The sequence below is a fragment of the Protopterus annectens genome, chromosome 4.part0, assembly GCF_019279795.1.
Source record: "Protopterus annectens isolate FY-2018-M chromosome 4.part0, PAN1.0, whole genome shotgun sequence".
Taxonomy (NCBI): domain Eukaryota; kingdom Metazoa; phylum Chordata; order Ceratodontiformes; family Protopteridae; genus Protopterus; species Protopterus annectens.
Genome location: NC_056733.1, coordinates 1,781,444,302 through 1,781,462,136, shown reverse-complemented (window position 1 = coordinate 1,781,462,136; position 17,835 = coordinate 1,781,444,302). Strand labels below are relative to the sequence as shown.

The window sequence follows — 17,835 nt, the reverse complement described above, 5'->3', positions numbered from 1 at the left end:
TTTTTTATACATTTTTTACATCTTAAGAGTTTTTTCATGTTTCATATATATTTTATATATTTTATTGTTTTTTTCATATTTAATATGTTAATATGTTTTTATTCACTCAATATATTTTTCATATCTTATAAACATTTTTTTCACATGTACATATATATATATATATATATATATATATATATATATATACACATATATAATATTTTATTTTTTACATTCACAAGCAATTAATATTTAAATTTACTATATTGAGTAACTGTTGTTTATTTATTTATTTATTATACATACATATATATATATATAATCATATACATTGGAATTTTATTATATTTACAATATGTAATGAGAATGGTTGAGGGAATGGTCATACCAAAAGGTGAAGCTTTAATTGCTGCTCAATTTGGGATACCAGGTTAATTTAAATATTTAATTGAAAGGCTGGATTTATTGGTGAGTTATAATTATTTAAACACTGATGTACTGCAGTCTAATTAACTCTGATGAAGTCTGGTCTGACAAAAGCGCTTAGTTATGGTCACAAGATTGTTATATTTTATTTTCAATTGATTAAAGTGTTGTTCTGGTTGCGGTCGCCTTCATTATTTGTCAGTACTGGGAGATTATTGTGGTTTATATCTGTCTGGAGGTGCCATCATTCTGGCAACCATGAGGGTTCCTTGTACTCATACTGGCATTCTGGTATGAGTGAGTAAGTTTGCTATTACCCCCAAATGAATGCCTGAGCAGAACATTACACTTACCAACTAGATGACCATGAGGAGTCCTACCATGCAGGAATTGTCAGTAGGGTGAGCTTGTGTGCCAAATATGGAGACAGGGTTCAATACTAGGAGTCATCATACACTACCGGGTAACTAATGGAAAGGTGGCCTTCTTGTTCCAGTACTGCTCCAGATGGTCCAGATGGAGTCCCTAATAGAAATATAGGTACAATTTATTACACCAAAATACCTCAGGAAATCTTGCCCTCCTGCAGAAGGCATGCATGGTACTGTCTCAGTCCTGAGATGAGACTAGAACATAGATGTATTGACCCACATGTGCCAAGAGTATTTTGTGGAACTGCTGAAGAATTCTCAAGGCAGAAGCCTGTGAGATGCCCAATGAGCCCCCAGGTCTGCCTCTGGAAGATACCATACCAAGTATAGTAAGGACTGTACATACCTTGGTATCTATAAGTATAGAAAGACCATGCACCCCCCTAGTCCTTGTCTGTGAATCACACAGTCTCAATAAAGCCCATACAATGTCCCTTTCCATACTAAACCTCTACAAGATTTCCTGATGAGGAAAGCTCAGATGGGTCACCCTTTGCCTATATCTTCTCCCTTCAGTCAACAAACATCACTGGGCACACCTGGTTTTGGCAAAACTAAGACAAGTACCTCAGAATGGAAAACAGCTAAGCTGGCAGTAAATGCACGTTAGTGCTTTGCAAAGTGGTTGAAAAATGCATGCCTTTTCTTCTTACAAGCCTTTTACGCAAGGCACAGATGTGCAGCAAAAAGCAACCATGAATCAATAAAATGCGGGAAGAGCTCCTAGTTTGCTTAAAACAGCCATCGATTTTTAAAATTATTCCTCATCTACATCTCTTTATTACTTTATTTGCACACTACTTTCTTGGAGTGGTTCAAACAGCTATGCCAGATGTTTCCGAGTCTTGCCTTTGCTGCACTCCTGCCTGCACAGCCAGTACAAATTCCTGCAACACCTAAATGCAACAGCTATGAGCTATGATTTATGTTTGACATAAATCATTACAAAAACATTACAAAGTTAAAGACTAAAGCCCTAATTGTACTATCTGAGCCAAGTAGGGAGTCCTAGTGTGACAAAGTATACACCATATCTGAATACATATTTTTTGCAAAGATCAGTGATAGTATATATATTGTACAAAACAAATATTCTTTTATATAATTCAAAGCTCAAAATGCCAGAAAAATATTACAGACACAGAGCAATTAATCATAAATGTATTTTCTGATTTTAGAGGTGGGATTTACTTCAAAATTCAGCAAGCAAGCTAAGCAGATTATTTAGAATAAAAACACTAAGTCCTTTATTGTGGATGAGCACTCACAGCAAAAGAGAATCCTCTGCTGCAGGTGTTGAGGCTACATGGCTTTAATGAAACAGATAGTGTTTTGTAAGCCTTATTTATTTATTTAATCAGAGTTTTGTCCACTAATCAGTGTCACAGAGCTTTTTGAATCAAGAGATGGGGTATGGTTTGCATATAAAACCAGTCAGTTTTCCTTGGGAAGAAAACACTGATTTTGTGAAAGACAGTTTATTTAAAATGGTGATTCTTTAAGCTGATCATTAATTTTTATTGTGAGAAGATGCTTTCTTCTGGGGCACTGATTCTATATCCAAATTCACTCAACTGTTGATAGACACCAAAAAAAAAATATTTAAAACTTGTTTTACATTAAACAGAACTTATTTCAAACAGCCATAATTTGAAACTTCTCCTTTCAGCAAAGATTCTGAAGAAAACCATTGAGAATTCTGTTTATCCTGACAAACCAACACTTTCAAAGGGAAACTCGAGTTTTTTTTTTTTCTGAAAAAGGAGAAAGATTTATTTTCCAGGAAGACATTATATAATAGTTGAAGTTCCATCAGTGTATTAGAGTATAAATGGAGCTGTGCACACAAGACTTTCTCTCAGTCAATTATAATCAACCAATTAATTATCTTTACTTTGAAGCAACTTTGTTGTAGGGGCAGCTCATGATGGAAGGGATTATTAACAGTGAAGAAACAAGAAACCAGCTATATCTGTAAAGTTTCTGGCAAGTAGAACACCATGTCTGTCATCAAGTCCTGCTGTGACTGTTTTATTTGGCACAGTATTTGTACAAAATGTCTTCTCTGTGATGGCCACTTCCTTCTGAAGGTCAGGATGTATGTATGTATAACTAGTTCGTTTTCCTAAAAATGAATATATCCTAATAGTATAAAGCAGTTTTGCCACTTCATCATGGTATGACAGATATAACTGTATGCACACAAGGAATTTTGTCAGATGATTATGGTGCATGTCTTCAGTGACGAGCTGCTCTATTATTGGGAATAGGTTTGTATGTGAAATGAGTTACCAGCAGTGAAGGAAAAGTAACCATACAACATTTGGGAAGCTTCTGGCATGTGGAACAGTTTCTGTCATCAAAGCTTACAGCAAGTTTCTATTCTATTCAGGACATATTTTGTATGAATGTCTTTTCTGTGGAAGTTGATTTAATCGATAGGGCAGACGATATATCAAATGGGTAGTTCTGTTTTAAAAAAAAAAAACAATAAACATGGAATTGTATGGACTATATATCTTTGAAATAGTCTTTTGCTATGCCATAATTATCACAGGAGCCCTTTTGTATGAGAAACGTGCAGTCTATATGCGAAACTGGGTAGTTTTGATGGAAAAATAAATTATGTGATTTTTTAATTTTTGTTAAAAAAGGGAGAGTTTCTGTTTCAGCCCATCAGTGTCATTGATGTGGTGGGGTCAGCTTAACAAATGTAGATTTATTCCTGCACTGGTGGTACAGAGGAATAGTATCTTGACTACTGCCTAGACAACTGAGTTTCCATTAGCAGCTTTTGTGCTTGACAACACAAGTGGGTAGGATGGGTGTGCCTATCTCATGAGAGAGTAAGTATACCTGAGGTAACATACGATTAGTTGGTTTCTTTGATGGAAACAAGGACAACCACTGTGTGGTCCATTCTGTGGGTGGGCAGGTACATCCTACTGATGTACTACCCTTGTGAATGAGGGGGTTAGTACAATGCTGAAGCCCATTGTATACCCTACCCACAAGATGTTGCTGTGCAGTTGTGGGTGTAAGGTGTAAGGTTTAATTTAGAAGAAAATCACCACACCCATGATGGCTTCCTTAAGCTGACCCTTACCCCTTGGTGTTAAGGAGAAGAATTTCCCAATTGGTTGGGAGGTGGTTGATAACTGGCAGACATCAGGAGCAAAATAATAAAAAAAATGTGTTTGTCATGAAGAAGTAGATGTAGAATCTCTCAGAATCTAGTGACAATGGTAGCTCTTCAAACTGCATTTTGTCAAGTGTGGCTACCAAAACTGAAGAATATTTCTTTCTCAGAGTTGTAGTGACTTCAGAAATCATTGCATTAATAAACAGCAGGCTTGGCAAGGTATGTGTGTGAGGGTTTATTTATTTATTTAGTGCAATTTGTTAATGGAGTATATGGGCTGGTTGATTGACCCTTTTCAGCCATAACCTGGGCATCAAGGGAGCAGCAAACATAAATGACATTGCAACATACATCCCATCAGTAAAGGAAAATTAAACATTGCTTTGATTAGTAGTAAGATTAACAGATGAACAGTGTATACTATTAACATCAAGAGGGTTTTTTTCTCTAAAAACTATCATTTGCAAAATTTTTGGCAGGATTGTGTTCACAATAAACAAGCAGGGATTTGATGTATGAAGAGGAGGAGATATAGAATATAGTTCTGCTGGTGTTGTGATTCCTTGCTCCTTATCCTGTATCCCTGAAACAATTAAATTACAATTCTTGCAATGTCAGTGGATAGGTGGTTCCAGAAGGCTGTGGCAATTTTTATGAAAGCTTTTTTCCTTGTGGAGGCACCAAATCTAGGTCTTACAAGGACTTACTCATGTTGAATTTTTGAGCACATAAGTTGGAGTTCTAATGTGAAGACTGGATTTGAGAGGGGGCAATAACCAATTATTAGAACTTCGAATATGAAGGTAATAAGTATTAATATGGCTCTGATTTGGATTGTGACCCAGTGGAATCTTTCTAGTAAGTCAGCATGGCATGTGGAATGGCTTGCTAAGAGTGCATATTTTATTTTCTACCAATTGAAGCTTTTGGGCATTCGTATTAGAGTATAATATGTATTCCAGTTTAGGAATGAGTACATTTTTGGCTAGAAATTGACATACTTCTTGAGATAAAAGGTGTGTTAGTCTTCTAAGGAGTGATAATTGTCTTTGCCCCTTACTAATTATGAAGTTAGTGTTATCGGTGAAGGATAGTGAGGTGTTAAGTAAGATACTGAAGTATTTCTGTAGGGTGACATTTGGAATGGCTTTGTTCTATGTCCTTTTTACTATTACTTGGGGCAGGGGTGTAGCTAGGATTTTCAAATTTGTACTCACATCTCTCAAACTGCTACCCCCCCTCCCCAGCCAAGCTACGGCCATTCTCATAATTCACGGTTCGCTCTTTTAGTGTCGATGAAGAGGCATTCGCTGTAATGCCTCTTCAGTAATATAATATAGATTCACTCAAATTCGGGTCCTTGAATTGAAAATGAACCTGAAAGTCAGTTCTTTGAAAAATGCAGCATGGTAGTTGGGGTAGAGGATTCATGCTTTTGTTTTCTGTAACTAAGGTACAGGTTTTGAGCTTGAGTAAATTACTAACCACCTGGCTACCCCTAACTAGAGTGGTTCATTCACACACACACACCCCTACCTACCTCTTAGTGCAAGAAATATGGACAAAGCCTAAAATAAACAGGGACAGAAATTAAATAATGTTCTTGTGAACTTAGAAAGTTGCTAGAATAACAATATTTGTGCTAGTATGAGAAAGTTGCTAGAATAACAGGATTTGTGCTAGTATGAATTTTTCTAAAGGACATGAAGTCTGAAACTTAAATGTTTGTCATTATTTAGTTCATACTTCAGTCTTCAATGATTTTCTAGAAAATCACAAAATGTATGAGGAACAGACAAAAAATCTGGGGCAAAAATCTGGACATTCTGCAAAATTTGGACAGTTACGAGGTATGCTACCTACCTCACACGCACACACACACACACACACACACACACACACACACACACACACACACACACACACACACAGACACACACAGACACACCTCTCAACCTCTAGAGCAACAAACTCATAAATAAAACTGAGGCAAAGGCCCAAAAATAAGGACATTTTTTTTAAATATTGCTCTTATAAACTTAGAAAGATAATAGAATAGTAGTAGATCTTGCATTAGTACGAATTTTCTGAAAGGTATGAAATCTGAAACGCAAATGTCTGCCATTATTTTCTAACTTCAATCTTTAATGATTTGCCACTAATTTGCCAGAAAAATGCAGTTTTATGAAAAACGGACCAAAAATGTAATGCAAAAATATAAAATTGCCACACAATACAGCTGGGAACCTGTCAAAGAAGGGACACCATTTTAATATGAGCACAGTTAACTTGAGCAGCTGACAAAATTAGAGAATCTACATGCATTTCTGAAATAAAAGTAATGTATAACTCTGATCATTACAGTTATTTATAAAAGTAAACCCTCCACGTTTTCTTCCAAAATTGCTATTTTGCGGAGAGATTATTAGGGGGAGAGCAACATTTTGAGCCAAAATTGGGACAGTTGAGAGGTGTGGATATTCCTAATTCTATAAAGCGATTTATTTGCACATACCTCTCAACCTCTTAATACAGGAAATCTGGACAAGGCCAAATATATTGGGGAACATATAAACAGTACTAAAAATTATTTCTAAATGATTTGCCAGAAGTTTTATTTTGCATTTTACAGCACGAACACCAATAAATATCTGTTGAACAAAGCAATGCAGTCTCACAATGAAACTAGCATTAAAACTTCTCTGCCCTTGAAACTCACATTCATTGAGACAGCATTGAAACCCACATTCAAAGAAAATACATTTTGCCAGTGGCAGATAAAGATTAACTTTGGGCTGTTTTCAAATCATAGGCCCCTTGCACATGAAACATACACATGCTCTTTGATACACCTTCCATCATAAAAGTCTACTCAAACATCTACAGTCCACCAGTATCAGTAAATATGCACAATCTCTGAACTAGTAAAAGCCATCTACATAATTCCACATTAGAGAAATCTGTAACTAATGAAGAGGCTGCTGCTAGCAAACAACTTTATATTTCATGGTTTCATCTACAAATAATGTGCCTGTTGCCCTTGAGGAATAAATTGCCTATGGTGCATTAAAAACAATGATACACTAGTAATATTGCAATAGGGAATGGATGGCAAACTGATAACAGGTTCATAGTTGCTACTAGATATCTTCGCCAAAACAGGCTACAGCATCCACCCCCCTTTACAACACAGTACAGTATCAGCAATGCATCTACCTACTGTGGGAGAAGAACCCACAGCCTTCTGCATCAAACGCAAGTACACTACCTGTTGTGCTATTAACAGTACAAGCAGAAGCATAAGCAACACTAATCTTAAGTTCCCCTGCAGCTCTCAGCTACTTGTAAAATGTCGACACTCAGCTGTATCTCTGAACTTTGCAGTATAAGAAATCTGGAAAAAGCCAACATTCATGGGGGGGGGGCAAAAGCCCAAAAAACAGGGACACATTTTAAACATTGCTTGTATAATTTTGGAAAGTTGCTAGAATAAAATGCTGCATTATCAACATGCATGTCTTGAACCCAGAACTATATGCACTATAGTCAGTGCAACATACCACTATGCTAAATCAGCAGTTTGAAAAATAGAAAGACAAACTTAATAGCAATAATTTAGATAGCTCTCAACCTGTTAGCACAAACAACCTGGACAAACAAAGCCAATAATGAGGGAATACAAGTTTAGTTCTCACTTCACACCTTAGCACAAACAGCCTGGACAAACAACAAAAACAATAATGGGAGAAATACAAGTTCAGTTCTCACCATAGCTCACAACCATTATAAAAGCAAGTCTGAACAAAGTTCAGAAATGGTGGTGGTTAGGGACTTTAGGCTCTTCTTACCCTGGAGCAAAGGTACAGGGTTTGAGCCTGAACACCTATAACCAGCAGATGTATTATGTGGGGGGCATTTACACACACACACCATTTTCACTTTAGAAGCTCAAAGTACTGAAATATCGAAATTCAGTATTTCGAGCCCATAAAGTAGAATCCTGAAAAGAACGAAAACTCAGAAGCTCAAATTTCTAAATCTCGCATACCGGAGATTTTGAATTAGTGCTTCTGCTGTACACAAACACACACCTTCCTCCCCACACACAAACACAAGCTCTGTCCTACATAAAAGAAGGGGGCAAGTACACCTGCACCCCCACAACCGCTCACTTAAATATTATAACTCTGAGGTCGCACTACATATAAAAACACAACAAACCACCACCACACAAGCTACATTATCCTCACACGCACATATCACAGCAACAAAATACACTAACACACACCACAGCCCCTACCTAAAACCCTTAAAACACTTACCTGAATCCATAACCACAGCGAAACACCAGAAGCACTAATTCAAAATCTCTGGTATGCGAGGTTTTCAATGTTGTGCTTCTGAGTTTTCATTCTTTTCATGATGCTACTTTATGGGCACGAAATACTGAATTTCGATATTTCAGTATTTCGAGCTTCTAAAGTGAATCCATATATATATATATATATATATATATATATATATATATATATATATATATAAAGCCCATAATGTTGACTGTTATTTTCTCAAATTTTCAAAACAAAAATAATGAAAATGAAAATCCAGAACCCCATAGTTTTTCCCAGGGCAAGTAAATACTTGCCCAACATGGAGAAATATGCCCTTTATGCCCTTTTGTCCATTGTAGTGTAATCAAAGAGTTGGTATATATATATATATATATATATATATATATATATATATATATATATATATATATATATATATATATATATATATCTATATAGATATATAGTTATGTGGGGTGTGGGGGTGTAGCCCCCACCTAAGTGGGTTTCAGATAGTACAGTATGTTCTGTGTACTTTTGGGCAAGTGTTTACTTGCCCTCGGAAAAATTATATGGTTCAGGATTTTCATTTTCATTATTTTCATCTTGAGAAAATAATGTTCTGTTTGACATATGGGCTTTTGGTAATTGAAAGTAGATATATATATATATATATATATATATATATATATATATATATATATATATATATATATATATATACACACACACACACATATATCACAATAATGTATTTTAGCTTGCTACTGTCTACCACATAAAGTGCAACCCACTGCAACCCCCTGCCCACTCAGACATGCACTCACTCTCTTTCTCTTTCACACAAATTTTAACTGTATAAAAATAAAGAAATATATACAATCCTGTGAACTCCTGTGAACTGACTGACAGTGGTACTAGCACTATTGACTTGTAATGCCCTCAGCAAAAGAGATCATGAACCTGTAAATGGTCCATCTCCCAGATCCCTGCTTGTAAATGTTTCATCTCCAAAGCCCCTTCTTACACTTATCAAGGGTATCAGAACTTGTCATAGATTTGGGACGCATGGCTAGGCTTAAAAAGGCCCTTGTAGTAAGCTTGAAAAGACCTAATAATCTGTATCTCACAGCACTCTAAGTATTGTTTGATAAACATAAAATTGATTAAAATATGCATTCCTGTTCTTTTTCCATCACAGTCCATCTACAGGAATTATTTCCTCATTGATTCTAAGATAGCTTGAACCAATGGGAAATAGCCTCCTCTCCACTTTGTTGAACAGCTCAAACAGCCTACATTGAGGACACATCTCTGGCCACAGATATGGCAGTAATTACTGTACTAAGGAGTATTCACCTTATTCACTATTGTGGAATAGATACAGTACATGCGAAGACTGTTTAAAAAACAGCTCAGCTGAATAAATGGAGAAAGTCTTTCTTTTACAGAAACTACAACTCTTCTCTTCTGATTATATATGGAGTTGCAAGTCTCAAGAACAGAAAGTCAACTATTTTAAATCAGAATTCAACATAAAGCATTCTCAGAATAGATTTTCATTTGGCAGAGCTGTATCCCAATAGTCCTTTATCAAGAGACAACCTTGCAAAACATAGACAAAGGTAAGATTACCAGATATGCTGAAGGAAGAGAAGAACCAATGAACATCGTTTTTATAACATGTAGATTATTTTAGTTAAGAATAAGGAGCAAATCAAATGCGGTGCCTTGCTCACTGTAAGACCCTTACTATGTGAAAACAATAATAATGTTAAAACTGACTACTGTAATCTTAATAAAGTATTCAGCATTCCTAAGGCCTTGGTCAGCCAGTGGCAGCCTGTGGAAAATTATTACAACCTTGACTTAAGATATGTCACTTTGCATCTTTCTGAAAATGCCACAGAGGGTTTACTTTCAGATGGATAAGTCTATCATATATGAACTGTGTCTATCCATCATTCTTTGGAAACATTAAAATCGTTTCCTTGGAGACAGATTAATTTCCAATATGAGCCTGTAAGTTGTCCAGATAAGTCAGTGCTCTACTCTAGTAAACTAATACAAATAAATAAATAAAAATGTGTATGGCTCAGGATCTGATGTCACATTTAGTAAAAAGTTAAAATTGTAAAGGAAAGTTAGCTGGCAACCCAAGAATTTGACTGGGACTTTTATATACTCCAGTTTGATGAGTAATACAGCACACATACTCTCTAGAAAGGTGCCCTGCAGTCTTGTTCTGTAAGCATGCTAACATTGTCATCAAAGGTATCTTTTCAGAATTTTTGAATAGGTACGAATACTCATCATCTTCAGAAATTACCAGATGTTAAGAGGGCAAACATTATGATTACCAATATGTGTGTTTTTCAGATGACTAGGTTATAATTTTTATCAACTTAAAACTTGTAATAATACTACTCTATATTTAATTTCATTGTTCCATTTACTGTGCGTTTTGCAGACAGTATTCTCTTGATTCTTTTCAGAATCTTGATTCCTTGATGCATATTCATTGTATAAATAAATGCATTTTACATATACAGTGCATAGCAATATTACTCCTGTTAGTGTAGCTGTTTAAGCCTTTACTACAAACCTACACAAGTGCAGGTAAGAAAGAAAAATGCTGTTGTTATTCCCTTGTTTACCTTATCAATGGGTCACAGATCTGTTTTATACATATATATATATATATATATATATATATATATATATATATATATATATATATATATATACACACACACACACACACACACACACACACACACACACACACACCTTGAATAAGCGATCGTTCACATACAAAAAACTTGAATAAGCGATCGTTCACATACAAAAAACTGGAATAAGCGATCGTTCACACACAAAAAACTGAAATAAGCAATCGTTCCCACACAAAAAACTGGAATAAGCGATCGTTCACACACAAAACTTGAATAAGCGATCGTTCACACACAAAAAACTTGAATAACCGATCGTTCACACACAAAACTTGAATAAGCGATCGTTCACACACCCTTCACATAATAAACTTGAATAACACACAAATAGCCACTTGCGATCTTTCACTAAAGCCTTTGCATACACACTGTGCACTTACTTCGATTGCCTTCCAACTCAGATAATCCTGCTCTTGCCTTCCAACTCCGATAATCCTGCTCTTGCCTTCCAACTCCATTTGCTTCCAACTCCGATAATCCTGCACTTGCCTTCCAACTCCATTTGCTTGCTTTGGTTCCCGCTCACAGCCAGCCAGCCGGACATGATGTGAGCTCACTTCCGACTGGCTGGTATCCTCCTTAAAGAGCCAGCACCTCCTTAAAAAGGAAAGGGAGAAGAAATATGTACGTACGTTTTTTTTCAGAAATGCTACCCCCTTCTAAAAAAGTTGTACTGAAATCAGTACAGTGCGTATGCCTCCCGACGTCCCTGACTGGGGGAAGGTTGGCGGTTTTATTGTGGTGTTTCAAAGACCATGATACTGGATTTATCAGGACTTATTTTTAATTTATTTGTCCTGCTACATAGGGAGTTCTACTCTGAAACCAGAGATAAGTAAATCTCAGTGAACCATGTGACGTCACCAAGAACAAATTCCTGAGAAAAAACAAGAGCAAAAACTTAAACAATAAGCATGTTTTCACAGCTGTCCTCTGCCTTCGCTGTCAGGGTGAAGTTCTTCAAACCCCTAAATTTATATTTACCAAATCAGTTTTTTACAAAAGCTTGAAGATGGAAGAAATCTCATGAAACAAAGGAATCACAGCTGGAACAATCATAGAAATCACACCAGAAATTATTTTCAAAGGCAAATAGTCATCAAAGTTTTAATCCTCCATATTTCGTGATTCAAGCACCTGATGCACAGGAAAGGAGACCGCAGCAACCTATAGAGATGCCGTGTGTGTGTGTGTGTGTGTGTGTGTGTGTGTGTGTGTGTGTGTGTGTGTGTGTGTGTGTGTGTGTGAGTGTATGTGTACAAGGGTTATCCCCCCTACTTATAACAAAGGTTGCTTTTGAGGAACAGGACATCACATAATTTTGTTCAACCAGTAGTGCTTTGATTACCACTGGTTCAAACTTTTTTCTCACAGCTGTGAAACAGGATTGTCCTTACAATGACAACACTATGATAGCTTTTCTGTAACTATCTGTTTTCTCTTCACAGATATAACTTGTACCTAATACCAGATTGTATTTTCTTTCACATAAAGAAAAAAAACATGTAACATCAGAATTAAAAGTCGTGTTTTCTTGTCTGCAAAAGTAGTATTTTCATTAATTTAAGTATTTTACAAAACTGAGAATTTTCAGTGGAAAAAAAAATAAAGTAGAAGCTCTAATAAATTTTGACTACAATATTAACTACACCTTATAGACAAATAATTTCCTAATTTGTTTGAATATTCAGTCTGACAGATGAATTTCCATTAGGTGAGGACCAAAATAGCCAGCATGACCACCAGATGTCAAAACAACTCTTCAAATAGTGAGCAGTTAAAGGGAAGTAATAAATGAAATGGTTTATTGAATATGTCACAGAACTCATATAGTTTGCATTGCAGCTGCAAATCACAAAATGGCATTGTGATAACTATACAAATCTCCAATCTGATTTTTTTCTGTAAAGCATTCCATGGCTACAAATAAGATGGTAAATTGTATGTATTCGTTAAGAGACCATCCCCAGGATTCATGAAGCTTGCGCCAGGCGCAGACATAGCGTAGGCGGTATAATGCCAAATATGGCTATCGAGCGATTCAGGTACGATCTAATTCCACGTGCACTACCGGCGTACGCCAGAACTGCGCAGCCCCCGGCGTAGGTATGCTAATCACCCCATGCGCAGTGTCGCACTATGCAAATGAAGGCATATAGTGATTCATGAAGTGGTGCAGGCGTAGCATAAGCCCACGGAAATGTAAACCAAAAAACACAGTTTACATTTTCCCAAACAGAACATCGGAGCTATGGAAGCGGGCCAGACCCATGTATCACAAAGTTAACATATGCCAATGGCGAAATACACAGCCAATGGCATAAGAAAAGATGCACAACACGTAAAAAACAACATTTAATGTCATGTCCACAGTAACGCACAGCACAACTGCAGGGCATGTGTGCAGAAGCTCTAACATAAAGAAATAATATAAAAATGTCATAAAATCGCAACGTAATAGAAATCAGGTTTACAGCATAATACACAATGGTAGGCATGGAACACCACAACCAAGGTGCAAGGGTTGCTAAGGGCCTGCGATAGTGTCCGGCGCGGTAACTATGAATTAGTAGTCAATGCCATGCAAATGAGGCAGATAATACAGAATCGCAAATGTCCCGCCGGATGAAGGTTGTACCATACGGTGCAGCGGTATAACACCGAGGAGTGGCTCAGAGGAGATACATGACATCAGCAGAGGGGTGTGCCACCGTAGCAGTAAGCACATTGGAGCAATGCAAATCTGGCCTGTCCGTTGCTAAGCAAAGCTGCAGGACAGGGGTGGGGAGGAAGGTATAGAATTGTTTAGCTGAGAGCACACATGGTGCCCAAAAGCACATGTGTACGGGGATGAAAACGTGCCCGAAACCCAGTAATCGGACACACGCGCCGCGAACAATAGCACAAACAGGAAGGTCAGGGGAAGAAAAGAAGGAAATGCTGAAGTAGGGTAATTGGAGTACTAATGAGCAATCAACACCAATCAACCCACGATGGCCAATCGACGGCAGCTGACAAGTCTGCTTGCAGAAACTTGCAAAACAGGATAGGGGAGGCATTGGAATGCAAAGAAAGGAGGGGAGGTATTGGATTGCAAAGATAGGAGACCTGACACAGCAGAGCAAAGCAAACCAACAGCAGACTGGCAGTAGCACACATAACGCAAGATACGCCAGGTCCAGGAAAGTACAAATGAAAGTAGGCTGCTGGATGCATGCCAGAAAATGGTAGGTGCAACATGCAGAAATGTAAAGGGAAGGTCAAGAGGTAATCCACAGCAGCCAAATGTAATTCAACACCAAAGGCACCACAATAGTAGTTCCGGCAGTAAAACACATAACATACCCTGTAGCTACGATCGTACATACACACCCTATGACATCATCGGTGTTCACAGCACAATAGTATAAAGTGTGAAAGCACCCTACACACACCTGTGTATTCCCAAACATTGCACCATAGGTGTAAACACACGGGGAACTTTTAAAATGTACATGTTGGGAGCTGCCATAGCTGTGATTCATCAGCATGTGTTAGAGACTGACGGTGTTGTGGAGGATGATGCCGACAACCACCGCAGGCCTCAGAGGAGAAGGAGAGTGTTCAGACCAAGGGTAACCTACCAGGGGCTACATGACCTGGAGATAGTAGAGTGTTACAGGGTGGACAGGGACATCTTACAGCAAATAGTGGAGCTGTGCCGACCACGCATGAGAACCAGAAACAACAGAGGGGAACCCATCCCAGTGGACCCGAAGGTATGTGTAAGCCTGCGAATACTGGCCACAGGTACCTTTCAAAGGCCAACTGGAGATATAATGGGTATCTCACAGGCATCAGCATCCAGGGTACTACACCAGTTCCTGGATGCCATGTTACCACATGCCAATGAGCAGATATACTTCCCCCGAACTCAGGAGGAGTTGGCCAGTGATATGCGCTACTTCCACCATGTGGCACACTACCCGGAGGTACTGGGTGCGATAGACTGCACGCACATACAAATCAAGTCACCACCTGGTGAGCATGGTAGGTGCTACATAAACCGCAAGGGATTCCACTCCATCAACTGCCAGGTCGTATGCAATGCCCAGGGCATTATCATGGATGTGTGTGCTGGCAGCCCTGGAAGCTACCATGACTCCCATATCTGGCATGCCTCACAGCTGTATCAGGTATTTGTCATGGGGACATCCCACATGGCCATCTTGTGGGGGATGCTGGCTATGCACTGGAGCTGTGGATGATGACTCCCATCAGAAATGCACACACACCCATGCAAGAACGCCATAATGAGGCACACGCACAAACCAAAATCATCATAGAGCGTATGTTCGGGATGCTGAAATCACGGTTTCAGTGCTTGGATACATCTGGTGGAGCCTTGCAGTACTCTCCAGGCACGTGTGCCCACATCGTCATAGTATGTGCCATGCTACATAATATGATCCTGCAGAAGCAGCTGCAGCAGGGACAAAATGGTGAAGGCCCTCATAGCCCACTGCAATTGCCAAGGCCATTACAGGCACAGAGGGATTCAGACCATGAACACACTGTGCCAGCCCCAGTAGGCAGACGGAGGCATGCCCAATATGCCTATGCTTTGGTAAAGAGGGAACGTATAGCACATACTTTGACAGTGTAGGCCCCTATGGACTGACACATCTCCACCTGCACACACAGTAAAATGGATGGCACACAAACATGACCACCTGTAAATTGTAATTTATAGGTGGCCCAATGTGTGACTCCTACATAGGCAGCCCTCAAACATTGTACACACAACAGCTAGTGGAACACGGAATGCCAACACCTGAACAGTACATGATCCTTACAGCATATGGTGGTGCTGTGTGCCTGTCACGTTCCCCGCCAGATATATATATATATATATATATATATATATATATATATATATAGATATATATATATATGTACACATATGCATATATATAATACAGATAGAAAGGGCAATAGAGTGATATATGTTGATATAGATGGATTCAGCGATATCTGCAAATATAATAGATAGTTCAATGACATTCATAACACCTTGGACGTACAAATAAATAGGATACCGCCAACTATGGAATGTGTAACATACCGACATGCGTAACCACGAGGCTGAAAGACCAATAGAACACAGTACCGGAACAGTACAGCCGCGAGTAATAGTATGATGATATGAAGGGACATTTAGTCACTGCTGCTGGTGTTGCGGTCCATGTAGGTACTGTGTTCAACTGTGTTTGTGAGTGCCGTAGTCTGTGTATGTGTGCGATGAGGGTGCCGTGTGCGTCTCATTGTGACTGTAATGTGTGTGTGTGTCCACAACATGTGTCTGTTAGTGCCAAGTCAGAGGTAGATCAGTACGGTAGGTGTGGGTATAGCTAGCCGTAGGCATACGGTTACCACCTGTCCCACAGTAGGAGGGACAGCCCCACCCTGGGCATGTGTGTCCTGACGTAAAACAGTACAAAGGGCAAATGTCCGAGATGGTAGGACATTAATATGTCCCATATATAATGTAATAGTCGTATTTAATAGTTATGCCTGTATGTAAGAAACGTAAATGTTACATGCAATATGATAAGTAGCCAAAGTCCCACAACAATAGGTATGTATTGAGGATAAAAGTATGTGCTAACCTGTGTACTGACCGTGGCTATGTGTTGGCCTGTAAACACCGCTGTGTGTCCCGCAAGTGTCCAACAATGACCATATGAAAAGGTGGCAACCCATGGCAAACAGGTTCTTTTACCAACACAACCGCAATGACTGCAAATATCTGGGACAGAAATACAAGGGATAGCTGTCACTTAGACATATCCCTTGATATATGGCTGCAATTCCGGAGGTATACAAGTAGCAAGCTCACCTGCAGACGATATAGAAACCAATTAACAATGGCCCAATGTACAATCCCATAACATAAGTCTACTAACTGTTAGCTCTCTAATTAGGGATGGAGCCCACACACATATATATGGAATATGTAGAAATGCAAGGCCCACAAACCTGTATATGCTACGTACACCCACCGACATCCCCCACACTAGAAACTAAAGCAATACAGACTGTAATAGCAGCACAAACATCCAGTCAGTCAATTACATCTGCAGAACCCTCAACATACTGTGTGAGAGACACATTTAAAGGCGTCATGCAAAATTTCAGGCATTGTATAATGGAACAAACAGCCATGTTACAGGTTTTGTTTGCAATAGTCCGTTATCAGACGTTGGTATGACAGGTACACCCACATGTTGAAACAAATACTCTACCTGTCACACACAATCCACGGGGGACATGAATCCAAAGTATACTTGTCTCCATGCATAGCAGTTGCAATTGCACATAACAAAACACAATACAGTCCGTCTCCCCGAAGGTAGGGCAAATAGGCAATGCCTAAGTGGAGAATTCAATTATACCCCACTGTTGCCGTGTAATTGGCGAATGGAGTAGCTGCACAGCTGATATGCAAGTAATTAGTCACTCAGGAACACCAATTGGTGGGATGAATCCACATGTTACAGGTATCGACGTATATAAGGATGACTTGCCAGACATTCAAACCGTATGCTCATACCGAATACCAGTTGAAACACTGTGAGAGAGATAGAAACGAAACGCCGTAATGATAACAAGGTATGTAGAACACCCGATATGTAAGGTTATGTATAGCATGATCTGCATTAATTAGTTTTACTATATGTATAGCCTGGTTTGCATTAATTAAACGTGTCCGCAATGCATAAAGTGGGAAAAAGTATTTATGTAGTGATGTC

The 17,835-nt window shown here is 38.6% G+C and overlaps 1 protein-coding gene across 1 annotated transcript in view; it reads right to left on the bottom strand.

The window, feature by feature from the left end:
• MEOX2 (mesenchyme homeobox 2) overlaps nucleotides 1–17,835 on the bottom strand; it is a 331,609-nt gene that overhangs the window by 75,132 nt on the left and 238,642 nt on the right. The window lies entirely within an intron of this gene.